Here is a 13,438-nt window from a genome sequence, read left to right on the forward strand (position 1 = left end):
ACACACAGAGAGAGAGAGAGAGAGAGAGAGAGAGAGAGAGAGAGAGAGAGAACAAAATGTTCATCCTGTCTATCAAAGCTAAAAATATTCATAGGCGAATGGGGAGAGATACGAATAGACAGTTGCAAACCAAAGAATGGAATTTATACAAGAGCAATATATTAGTAACCTTGATACCTACATTTGGATTGAAGACATGTGATCTGGAAGGTGGAGCTTAAGGTGTTAGTTCCTTTGTTGACCAAGAGTTTCTGGGAACAGATCTTTGGCCAGTTTATGAGATGGGACTCAGATATTTGGAAAGACTTACAAGTGGAATCCATTATGTGGGGAGAAGAAGATGCAGGGTGGATCGGCTGGATAATAGAGGAAAGTCAAGTGTGAAGACAGTGTAAAGAGGTGGGAGATTTTGGACTTTACAGAGTATAAAATGGGTTAAATTGACAGGTGAGTAAAGAAGAGTGTTTGTGTGTTGGGAGAGGTATATGGGGGCTATCTGTAGTGTCCATGGCTTTGTGGTCATGTTGAACAGCTTTAAGATCAGAGAGAAGACAAAGCTATGCTGTTTTGTTTTTTCCCTGTTTTTTATTTTTATTATTTATTTATTTATTTTTCTGAGACAGGGTTTCTCTGTGTAGCTTTGCAGCCTGTCCTGAAATTCATTCTGTAGATCAGGCTGGCTTTGAATTTACTGAGATCAACCTGGTTCTGCCTCCTGAGTGCTGGGATTAAAGGTGTGTGCTACCACCTGGCAAAGTCATGCTGTTAATAAATGCTATTCGGGGAACTAAATATGTATGGGTGATTGAACAAAATATCATGTAATAGCTGATCATGAAAGAAACAAACAACAATCTACTTGAGATGATATTTCAATAGGACAAATTGCTATTAAACTTCTCATGATAAGTTAAAAATCATAAAGTAATAAAGCCAGTGAAAACAATTGGTGTGAAGTATCTCTTGATTATTTATTAAATTTGGAAATGTGGATCCGGTTAAGGTGTGAACAGGAGTAGTAATTGATTGGATGATAAGATTGGGAGACACAGGGATGTTTCATGTTCCCAGCCCTTCCTCATCGAATTCCCTGCTAACTATCATCTCCACCCATAGAGTAAACAGAGGAGGTGAATCAAACCTCTTTAATGTGCTTTCAGTACAGATGGTCTGAAGAGTAATGAGTCATTTTTTTTTAAACCTGCAATTACCATTTGCAGTGTGGTTTGGGAGTCACTGAAAATTTCATTTATTCATCCCATCCCAAGATTTCATTAGTGTGTATGATTGAGTCAAATTCATTTTAATTATTTAGATGACCCTTTTAATTACCTCATTTTGCCTCTGATAATTTGTAGGCTTCCTGCAAATTTGTAATTTGACCACATCAAAGGAGCCATGTCTTTGGTAAGACAAGCCTACAGAAAACCATAGCCATATAAGCCCCCAAATCATATTTTGAAGCTTTGGGAAGTTCATTTGGGGATTGGGGATTGGGGATTGGATGAAATCTAAATAATTTCTTGATTCATATTCTATTTTCAAGATTAACCTTTCCATTTTATATACATCCTGTCTTAGTGGATTGCATTAGGTATAAGGACCAAACATGGACATGTAATGTCTCAAGGCTTTCTGCTTATTGCTTTCCTATGGAGGTGAAAATGCACATAGAATTGAGTCTTCTTAATTTTGTCTCATGGAGTTCTTTACCTCCCTATTTGTGTTTTTCAGTTTTGTGAAGTGAGTATTATGTGTTATGCATGGGCTTTGTTTCTGCAAGCATACTGTGAAAATATTAAGTCATATCTGACAGTCATGTCATCTTCTGTGCATGTTCACTAACAGTGGGTAACCATGGCATGCATAATACTGCTCAAGGCCCTTTGCTCTCAAAGTTGCCCACATATAAAGATGGTAAAATTATTATATATATATTTTACTACAGCTGAAGAGTAATTTTCCCTTCATAATCAAGGAAGGAAACTTTAGATAAGAATGCTGATGACTGTGTCAAAACAGAGAAAGAAGGAATACTTTAAGTAAAGGTGCAAAACAGGGAAAATAAATATCAAGAGATAAAGAGGCTGATAGTGTCTTATAGTAGTCTATTTTCTCTATATCAACAAAGAGCATTCCCTCTAAATTTTAGAGTATAGGGTATGTAAGAAGGCTCTGGATTCTAGTTCTTTAAGTGATTTTTGATTACCTTCACCCAAAGCTTCTTTCTTTATTGTATAGAGCCTGAGGGCCACTCATTTGATGTAACTTATGTGGATGACCAAAGTCAGTAAGATCTACTTTCTCTCATAGACTCTTCTTACTGCACTCCTGAGTATCCACAGGAACACAGAGGTTTCTTGCTGCTATCTTTCTTTGGTAACTATTTTCATTTTCTTGTTTATAAATTTTGAAGAAAAGTTTTGAAATGTTGACACAAACTCTTACAACAGTGATCACATCAGGTTCACATTAGACCACCCTGCCCCTTTTCCTTTTCAGACAGTTTTTCTGTAGGAAGCCCAGGCTGGCCTCAACTTTGTAATCTTCCTGGTTTAGCTTCTCTAGTCCTGGAATTACACATATGCATCATCATATCTGGCCTAACTGAGTATTTTTTCCATTCAGTAAGATGGAACCAATGGTTCAGAACTGTTTAGTAATCCTGCATTGCATGATGATAATACCTGAGCTTAGAAACTCCTGATGAGTTTCCAGAGGAGTGTTTATAGACAAATACCATGGTTTCAGTCCCAGAGCTCCAACTAAAACTTCACTTTGGAACAGTCAATCGTTTGACGATTCTTTTGTACTCTATGTTCTTCCAACATGGACAGAACACATTAGGGAAAATTTCAGTCTAGACATTTTGAGTCTGCAATTCAGGTCCTGGTAGATCAATAGTAAGTAAAGCTAATGTGTAAATAAATATTTGCTCTTATCTTTTAGAAAAACATGGATACTAGAGGAATTTGGCATCCTCAAGTGTTTTAGATTTTCACAGCTACTTGTTCAAAATTTGTGAGCTATAGTGATTACATTAAATATCTAAAAATCTATGGCTACATTTCTCTAGATATAAGAATGTACTCCAATTCTCACATCTTAGGCTACCTAGAGTCATAGGGAGACTTTTAAAAATTCCCTTTCATGTAATTTTAAAAATATGTGTTAATACATACTTTTCAATCATAAAAATTCCAAAGAACATTCAAAATGATCATTGGTAAGGTAAGAAACTTTGAAAGTAAGAAAATTCACATTTAATATTAAATTTTAAACTTCTTATTTATAATTTTGTTGTTGTTTTTATGAGGCTTATAATAGTGACATGGGTTAAATGGTCAATAGTGTGCTTATTTTAAGCAAATGGATAACTTCTGAGCAAAATACAATCATTTTCATGAAGATATTCTACCATATCATTTTATTTCTGAATACATTTACAACAAAAGAAAAATACAAAACAAAAAAAAATCTGGTGTTTCTTAATAGCTAAATCTGATACAAGTCCAAAAACATTTTGCTATTTTTGCAACTTCCAGAGCTACCCCAGGGTTCTTTGCACTGACCAATAAATGATAAATTATTTTTTTCATTTTTCTTAAGAAATTTTCTACTCACTCTACATACCACACATAGATCCCTCCTCCTCCCTCCACCCCCTGCAGCCCTCCCTTCCAAGCCACCCGCATCCCCACATCCCCCAAATCAAGGTCTCCCATGGGGAGTCAGCAGAGCTTCACACACTGAGTCTAGGCAGGTCCAAGCCACTCTCCACTGCATCAAGGCTGCTTAAGGTGTCACACCACAGGCACTGGGCTCCCGAAAGCCTGCTCATGCCCCAGGGATGGATCCCAATCCCTCTGTGTGGGTGCCCCCAAAACATGCAAAGTATCACCATGTGGAGAGAAGGGGAGACTGACCAGCAGCACCACCTTGGGAGAACTTGGGTCAAATGCACTGCACATGACTGTCTTCTGACTGGAAATACTTATTAAGTAGACAGCAGAGAACAATGTACTCAGCTGCATGCCCCAGCAGAGGGGCAGCTGTGTCATGCCAAGGAAATAGCTGTTTCCACCCTCCCAAAGGCAAGATAACCCATAGCTTACATTCGCAAAATTCCTTTTTGTTCTTACTGGTTTCTGTTTATAAAAACCAAATGCTACAGTATTGGCTGATTACATCCATCTCATTTGTAACTTTCCTGCTACCTCTACCCTACTTGCATTTTTCTGGAAAAGCACACTAAGCATTTTGTTTCAGAGACTTCAGTATAGGATAGAAACTACCAGAAAGACAAAGACAAGTGTTTTCCCCCACCTTCTTTTCTCTTCCCTTCTCCTTCCTCTAGTCTTGTTTGACTCTCTGGGAGGCTACTTTGGTGCCTTCTACTTTGATTTCTTCTTTCTCTCCTGGGAGAGGCCCAGACTCAAGTTGAAAAGAAATATAAAGGAGAGGAAGAAGATAGGTTAAGAAATGGGAGATGTGGTCTATGATTCCTCAGCAATGTACCTGATTCTCATCTGGACATGAATGAGAAGAAAGAGGCTTATTACAAAGAAAAACGCATTCATAAAATGGTTAAGGTGTATTAGATAGTTGCTATATTTGAGTTTTTGAAAATAAATATGACTCAAAAATAGGGTTGTGATGAGCAGAAACTACAGGCCTTGCAGGTGTCACTAACTGGCACTGTTTGGGGCTGTTTTGTTTTATACGGGAAATAGTAAGGAAACATGTCTCAGTGTGGACTTGAATGACCTGATTCTTGGGAGTTAAGCAACAGTGGGAACTGGGCACTGAACAATTTTAATCCAAGTCATGATGAAATCAGGGTTATAGAAAATCTCCACAAGGTCGATGTGAGAATATATGACTGACTGAGCAAAACGTCAGAGTGGTTGATACTGCAAAGAAGTAGACGTTCCTGGGAACTGGACCCTTCCTGGGGTCTGTATCCTTTACATTTCTAACTGAGACTGTATTGTTGTTGCAAGTTTTGACTGAATTCCCAGGAGTGTCCCGTGCTGGTCCATGGCAGGATCTCACGTCACACTGGCTTGCTTCTTTGTATTGCCGCCTGTGTTCTTTAATCGGAAAAGTGGGGCTGGTGGGGCTGTGAGTATCAGGTGAAGCTGACATTTGGTGGGCACTGGGGACATAGCCATCAGGAAATCCAGTCTTCCAACAGCTTCTTCGTTTCCGTGGGAACAGTGGCACAGGAGTGTTGCTGGGTTTTGCCTTTACTTAAGCACAAGATATTTCTTATGGCCTTGAAGATAAGGCTTTCTTCTATTGCCTCCTCTTTTTTCTTGATTTTACATAGGATTGCTCTAAACTCTCAAACCCTGTATATGACCCTTTAGTTCTCACTTGACTAAAAGAATCATAAGCTTCTAAAGAATTTCTAGAAAAAAGAACTACACTGAGTTCTTTGCTGTATATTCCATATAGCTCTGTATTTTTTTAATATTTGTAAAAGGACACAAATGTACATTCATAAACATACACATCTACCAAGAGCTATGACACACACACATACACACATAGGATGCACAAAATTCTATATTACCCAGTTTGTTGTAAAAGTTTACTGGAACTTTTTCTTCATGTGACATGAATTCCTTATTTTCTTCACTATTGTGTCTCTGAAATGTTGCTGTTTGACTGCCAGTTGGTCCCTACGCTCCCTATACAACAGTGTGACCTTCAACCTTCTATTTCCTCCTTTGCAGTAAAACAGAAATCTGGTACATGTTCATAAATGCCAAAAAAAAATGGATTTCCTGTGAAAACAAACATGTTTATTATGAGGTGACAAAGTGAATGGTCACTTTATTTTTATTTCCAGAGAATTTGCCAAATGCTTTTTAGCAGGAAAATGTTTCTTTGATGAAAAAGGAAAATACAAAAAGGAACTAGAAAGGAAGGACATGGTGCAATATTTTAGTATCATTGTGTTTTAAAGAACAATCACATCCACAGGACACTGTGGAATTGGCTGTGTAAACAAAAGTAATGTAAGACATCCATTCCAAGGTTACTGGTTGCTCATCTGCAACCTTTATTGTACATTGTTCTGTATCATTTCAATAAAGGGTAGGCATTATTTTTATTCAAAGAAGATTTTTAGTTTCAGTTCACAGAAAGGCTGAGCAGGAAGTACGAGAGGTCCTGTTTGGCCCGTCCTCTCCAACTCTGATTTTCAGTATCCCTTACATCCTGCGTCAGTGTGTATTCCGGGGAAACTGATGGGCCAGGGTTCACACATCCTCACTAAGGAGAGACCCACAAGTTACAGTAAGGTCCATTCTTTATATTGCACAGTCTGAAGATCATGACAAATGTGTAAAGGCTTATCTACCAGCATAGCAACATATCACATGTTTTCCCTGTGTCCCTCAGCCCACTTTGAAAAAAAAAAATGGACTCTGGAACCACTGAATTTGATGTTGTCTCTATAGTTTTTTGATTTCTAGGATGAGAAGTATTTGTGAGTAGAGAGTGTCTAGCCTGTCTGTGTTGGCTATTTCAGTTTAAAATAGACATGTAGAGGTCCTCTGTCACTTTTTACTACTTTGATGTAGACTGCTGCATTGCATGGTGTACATTTGTGTATACAATCATCTATCAAAGAGCATTTCTGCGCTTTCATATTTCCACAGATGCAAATCAGATTCTATAAACATGCACATACAGGTCTTTATGTAGTCATGGCTTTCTAATTCCCGTCGATAAACACCAAGGAGCATGTTTGCTAGACCTCTGGTATGAATGTCTTCAACTCGGTAGGATCTGGCAAACTCTTCCAAAGTGTCTCATACAATATTATCAGTAGATTTTTGACATATTCCTACATATGTAGTAGGAATCTTAAAAGTTCTTATTAATAAAATCAAACCCAAGGCCAGTTATTGGGGCAAATGCTGGAAGATCAGAGAAGCAGAACAAGCCACAGCTATTTCACCTTGCTAGTTCCTCAGGTGATCCTGTTTCCTCAGACTGGAAGCTTCTGAGTCCTCCTCCACATGAATCTCAGCTGAACTGTGCTGCTCCAAAGCCTGAATGTTTAATCAGCCAAATGCTTCTAGCTAAATGCTTTTAGTTTCTGGTCTTCACACCTTATATAATCTTTCTCTTTCTGCTGTCTCTCCCTGGGATTAAAGGCTGGATCTCATGCACCTCCATGCTGGCTGTATCCTTGAACACACAGAGATCCACCTAGCTCTGCCTCTCAAGTGCTGGGATTAAACGTGTGTACCACCACTGCCCAACTTCTGCTATGGCTTACTCTTCCCATTTTCTAGCCACCATTTGTGGCTCTGTATCTAGTGGCTGTCTGTTCTCTGACTCCAGATAAGTTTATTAGGGTGCACAATATTGTGGGGAACACAATACCACCACATTTCCCCTTTTTTGTCTAAAATTTAAAAAAGGTTATAACTAATACAAGAAAAATCATATCCAATAAGTATATACAATATACACAGTCAAGATTACATTAATGATGTCTAGTCCATTAACATTTGACAGATTCAGGTGAAAAACTCCATTATATATATAACAATGTCCAGTCCAGTAACATTTGATAAACTCAGGCAAAAATAAATTTCATTACTTATCCTATTTAAAACAAGTAGTTCCTTTTTAAATGTAGATTCAATAATTGACCTTTTTTCTTATCATATTTATATTCTCTCTTTTATCTTTTCATAAAAGTTTTAATAATCTACCTTTTGTCATTTTTATATCTTTCAGTTTTTCTTTTTAGTGTAGATTCAATGATCTACCCATTTATCCTATTATTTCTTTATCTTTTTTCTCAGGGTAGATTTAGTGATCTACTTCGTATTTATATTCTCCTTTTTCTTTTTTTAAACAAAAACTCTATTTTTGGGTTGTCAAGGCCTGTATCATTTGTCCAGCTCTGCATAATGAGAAAGTGCAGGGCTTGTTTCAAGTCCTTGTTCAAGTACTCTGTCAGGCTGGATCATCTCAGCTAGCCATCTCACATTGTCCTAATCAGTTTGTAGTCCAAAGTCAATCTTTCCATGGTATTAATCAGCTAAATGGCTCTATCATAGTCCATGTGAAATCATAGTTGTGGGATTGTGTTATCCTTTTGAAGATTCCAAAGTTGCTGTTAGGCATGGTCATGGTTCCCTTTTTTTTTTTTTTTTTTGCCTTCTCTGTGGTTTGGAGTAATCACAGTCTGATAAATATCTGTCTCTCGAACCATAAACATTCTTCCCTAGAAGAGACTATCATAACAGCAATTTCTCCCCACCATTTGTCTTGCCAAATGTTTCCAAACTGACCTTTGTCGATGCTCTCTTGTAACATGATGATCCTGGCAATTCTTCTCTGAACAAGTAGTAGTAAATACTTCATCCCAGGTAGCAGCATCACTGCAAGTCACCAACAGGATGAGAAGCAGCTTGCAACTCGGAGCAGCAGCCAATGCCTCCATGGTTCCACTGCCACTGTGGCTGGGTCTGGGACGAAACTTCTCCTTAGCAAGCCTCCTAGGCACTGGCCTCAACTCGGGATCCTTCTGCCTCTGCCTTCCTCAGTAAATCCTACCAGCGTGTGCCACCACAACTGGCTGAGTGTAGCTCAGGCCTGAGTTGGGCCCTCAAGGCCACAGGCAAGCAGCTTTTTCTGCAAATTCGTACCACGAACATTGGGCGCCAGATATTGGTGAAATTATTAAGGCCACTCCACGTAGTTAAAAGGGAGGTTTATTTTGTGGGGTAACTTACAAATGAAGGGACAGGTTGTAGGGTCTGGCAAAGGTATGGCACAGTCTGGTGGTGTTCTCTGGATAACTCTGCTCGATCTACCTCCAGGGTCCAGTGTCCTGGAACCAAGAGAGGCCTCTCCTCTTGATCCTAGGTCTTCAGCGTCCTCCCTCAGCCCCACCTTGTGGGCGTGACCATTACCAAAGCCTCAATGGGGGTTGGAACTTCCAGGCCAAGGCTGGAATGGCTACCCACTACATATGAGTTTTTACATATGAGTTTTTATAACATATAAACATCCAGTCCATAGTGTAGATCTACTTAGATTATCATGTTTTCCTTACATGTTAGTTTTTAATAGATTATACATTTTAAGAAATTGTTCTATTTTATCGAGCTTGCAAATACAAGTTTTTTGGTATGTTTTTAGTTATTTGTGAAATTAAAATATAATTATTATCATTTTCTCATTTCCCTTTCCTCCATCCAAGTACTCCCCTGTACCACCTTGTCCTGGCATGATCTCAAATGCTTGGCCTCTGCATCTCTTCCTCTTCCTCTTCCTCTTCCTCTTCCTCTTCCTCTTCTTCTTCTTCTTCTTCTTCTCCTCCTCCTCCTCCTCCTCCTCCTCCTCCTCCCCCTCCTCCTCCCTTCCCCCTTTCTCCTCCTCCTCCTCTTCCTTCTCCTCCTCCTCTTCCTTCTTCTAGATGATAGATAGATGATAGATAGATAGAATCCTGCTCAGTCTGCATAATGTGATTTTGTTGTTTTTGTTTTGCCTTGTTTCTTTTTTTAACTTTTTTAAAATTATATTTGTGTTTTAATTCTACACATCAGCCATGGGTTCCCTTGACCTCCCCCTCCTGCCCCCACCTTCCTCCCATCCCCTCCCCTCCATTCCCATCTCCTACAGGCAGGTCCAGTCCCCTGTTTCCAGGCTGAGCAAAGTGTCCCTGTGTAAGCCCAAGGTTCCAAACAATCAGCTCATGCACTAAGGACAGGTCCAGGTCCCACAGCCTGGATGCCTCCCAAACAGTTGAAGCTATTCAATTGTCTCACTTATCCAGAGGGCCTGATCCAGCTAGGGGCTCCACAGCCTTTGGTTCATAATTGATGTGCTTCCATTCGTTTGGCCAAACACCCTACCTATTGTGCTGGAACTCTCATCCAATAACTGATGGAAGTGGATGCAGAGATCCTCAGCCAGACCCCAGGTGGAGCTCCAGGAGTCCAGTTGTCGAGAAAGAGGAGGGACTGTAAGATCGTGAATTGTTGAGACCAAGAATGGAGAGGCACAGGGACAAATAGCCTTGTTTCTTTTTTGAGACAGGGTTTTTCTTTGTAACCCTGGCTGTCCTAGAACTTGCTCTGTAGATCAGGCTTGCCTCAAACTCACAGAGATCTGCCTACCTCTGCCTCCTGAGAGCTGGAATGCTGGGATTAAAGACATGTGTTACTACCAGCCAGTGCATAACATATTCTTGTATATACATGATTTTAGCACTGAAGGTTTAACCACTTGACACTAGATAACCAACTGGGCTTGGGGAGCGCTATTTCTTCAGCAAAAAACTATAGGCAACTAAGACAGAGTTTTAAAAATAATATGATGTGCATTTTCTTCTTAAAGTGCTCTAGTTACTGATGTAATAAATATGTAGGGGTTTGTACATTTGTGAGTACAGAAAAATTTTTAGATTACAGTTTATTCAATGGCAAGCATGTAATTTTTTTCAACATCTCAAATAGCTGTCTTGTGAGCTCTTATCAGACATAGAATATTAAACAATGTATTATGAAGAGTGAAACATTGTTTATAAAATATGAAGATAGGCAGCTCTGGTAAATTATATGATTTCCTGACTTCATCTTCAATCATCATACATCTTTAAGTACATCTGCACATTGTGCATTAATCAACTGAACTGAAGTTACTGATAATTTCAAACATTCATCATTTCTTAATAATGAGAAGTCTTAAAATTCTTTGTTTTCACTATCTTAAATTATGCAGTACAATATTATTGCTTATACTCACTTTTTAAACAACAAACTATGAAATCATCTCATTCTGGTTAGAATTCATTATTGAAAAAGACAAAATATAAATTCTGGCAAAGCTGTGGAAAAAAGGAAAGTTTAATACACTGTTGGTAGAAATGCAAAATAGTATAGCTATTATGAAAAACAACATGTCTTTTGCTAACATAAAATAAATGTGGAAGTACTACATGATCCATCACTGAGTATATAACCAAAAGCAAATGAAATCATTTGGTACAGAAATGCCAATCATTTGAAAGGACTTATTTTTACAGTTGTATTTGTATTTCTTTTTAACATTTATATATTAATTTTCAGTATTTCTTTTAATTAGTCATTTTTATATTTGAATATATACTTAAATTTTATATATTTATGTGTTGTATATCCTAATAAGCATATATATAAACATCTGTCATTTCTCAGACTGAAACATTCACTCATTTCTTCTGGATTTTATTTCAGTCATGTTTCTTGAACATATTTTGTAGAAAGACTGAATTTTCTTCCATCTACCCTGCATAACAACTAGAAGGTGTTTTCAACAATACATTACAGAAGACTTTCATTTTAAAAGCTGTTATCCCAATCAAGTTTATTATATATTCAGACACTAATTACACTCTTCAGTGATTTATCACACTTACAGGCATGTGAAATTCAGTCTCCATATGAGAAGAAGAAATCTTGGTTCTCTTGTTTGACGTGGAATTAGAATAGCTTTTGGTAAGGGCCCCAGCAAGAAACTGTGATTGTCAGATGAAATCAAAATTTCCTTCACTGTAAGCCATGTCTGCCTTTGGGAGCATTGGCAGTGCAGCAAAAGTGGACCTGCAGGTGTTGGCAGATGTCACATGTCTTTTGAAGATATGACTTGGATTTGGGGTAGCGGACTGCTAATATGTTCACAGTGACCAGAAACCCCGGGATCTGTGGAAATTTATCTTTCTGGTCGAAGTAGGAGGAGGAATGAGAGCTCTCTGGACTACATTTTCAGCCCTTTAGTTTTCTACGCTACTCTGGAAACAAATTTGAAAGTAGAATTTGAAAACTGCTTCATGGCTTTCACCAGCAGTAGCTTTGAAAATACATTTCAAATATAATTATAGTTTATAACCTAATGCTACATGGTAGAACAAAAAAAGCCCTTCATCTGAATGAACGCCAGTTTCCTAAACTTGGAACTTTTTCCCTGTTTTGTTTTTTTTTTTTCTTTATTGGTTAGCATTTAGAATTTTGAGGTGAATGCCACCATTCAAATATTTTGTTTAGGCCAACTAACTTTTTACAGGAAATTTAAAGCTGCATGATGCTCTAAAATTCCAATTTACTCTGAAACACTATGAAAATATTGGTGACCAACTAAGATTGTGGTTGTTTTAATATTATAAGGGTAGACATGTAAGTAAGGTTGTTTTTATGACTGCTAGCTTCAAGTGTTGAGCACCACATGTCTGATGAATTGCTTTGGTGTTTTTAAAAGAATTAGCATATGCATTTAATCTACTGCTTTATATCTTATAAATCTGGAAATTTTATTTAACATCATAGAAAATTTTTATTGTCTTTATTTTTCTCCAATAACAAGATTTAACAGCATTGTGTTTGTTATTGACTTCAATATTCTTATGGCTATTACAGAAAAGACACTCACATATGGAATTTTTTCAATCAGTTATAATAATCGTAAGTGGTGTATTTCCTCACAAATTTTTGGTTGTCCCAGACAAGATTGAGTTTAAAGAAATTTTATATTTTTATTCAGGTCTCTTCAAAATTTTATTCAAAGCTATTATTAGTTTTAATTCTTAATCATATGAATATGTATATGGGGAGTACGGTTTTGGGCATATGAGTGCCATACTTGTGTAGCCCAGAAGAACATATCATATCTCCTGAAACTGGAGGCATGCATCTAATGTGGGTGGTGGGAATCAAACCTTGGTCCTCTGAATGAATAGCACTATTAACCACCAAGCTATCTCCTCATCCTTCAAAATAATTGTTTTGATTCACCCTGTGCTTTAGGAAGTTTATAAAAAATACATTTCACCTTGGTCACTTCTTGACCTATATTGTAATATTTATAGTATTCATTATTTACTCATTTTATAATATTAGGGATTAAACTCATGGTTCTGCCCTTGGTAGCCAATGCCATACATCTCATGCTTCACAGTATTTATTTTTCAAACATGTAATTATAGAATAGTCCTCTTGAATTCAATTGTACTTTGAACTAGAATTTCACACTAATTATTTCACATATTGGTCTTCTAGATGCCTTTGAACCAGTTAATCACCCTTTGTACCCACTTACTAATGTGGCATTATGAAGAAATTTCCTCACAAACATATTTTGGTGATAGTTTCAATATTTGTGTGTACAAGATTGTCAGGTGTTCTAAAGGATTGACTGCTAAATCCAGCATGGGAATTTTCAGTTATTGGTATGTTCTGAGATGTGTTACAGACTTTATTTGTCCTTATCCAAGATGTAGAGTTGGCATTCAAAAGTTGCTAGAGAGCTGTTTTCATAGTTTTATACTTATTATTTTCCTATTCTTTAAGGAATAACAAATAAAATGCTTTTACTATTCATATCACCATGGAATCAGCAAAAACAGAAATTGTACTTGCCCAAGTCT

At 37.5% G+C, this 13,438-nt stretch overlaps 1 protein-coding gene across 1 annotated transcript in view; it reads left to right on the top strand.

The window, feature by feature from the left end:
• Gpm6a (glycoprotein M6A) overlaps positions 1-13,438 on the top strand; it is a 273,902-nt gene that overhangs the window by 32,631 nt on the left and 227,833 nt on the right. The window lies entirely within an intron of this gene.

Source organism: Onychomys torridus, chromosome 17 (assembly GCF_903995425.1).
Source record: "Onychomys torridus chromosome 17, mOncTor1.1, whole genome shotgun sequence".
Taxonomy (NCBI): domain Eukaryota; kingdom Metazoa; phylum Chordata; class Mammalia; order Rodentia; family Cricetidae; genus Onychomys; species Onychomys torridus.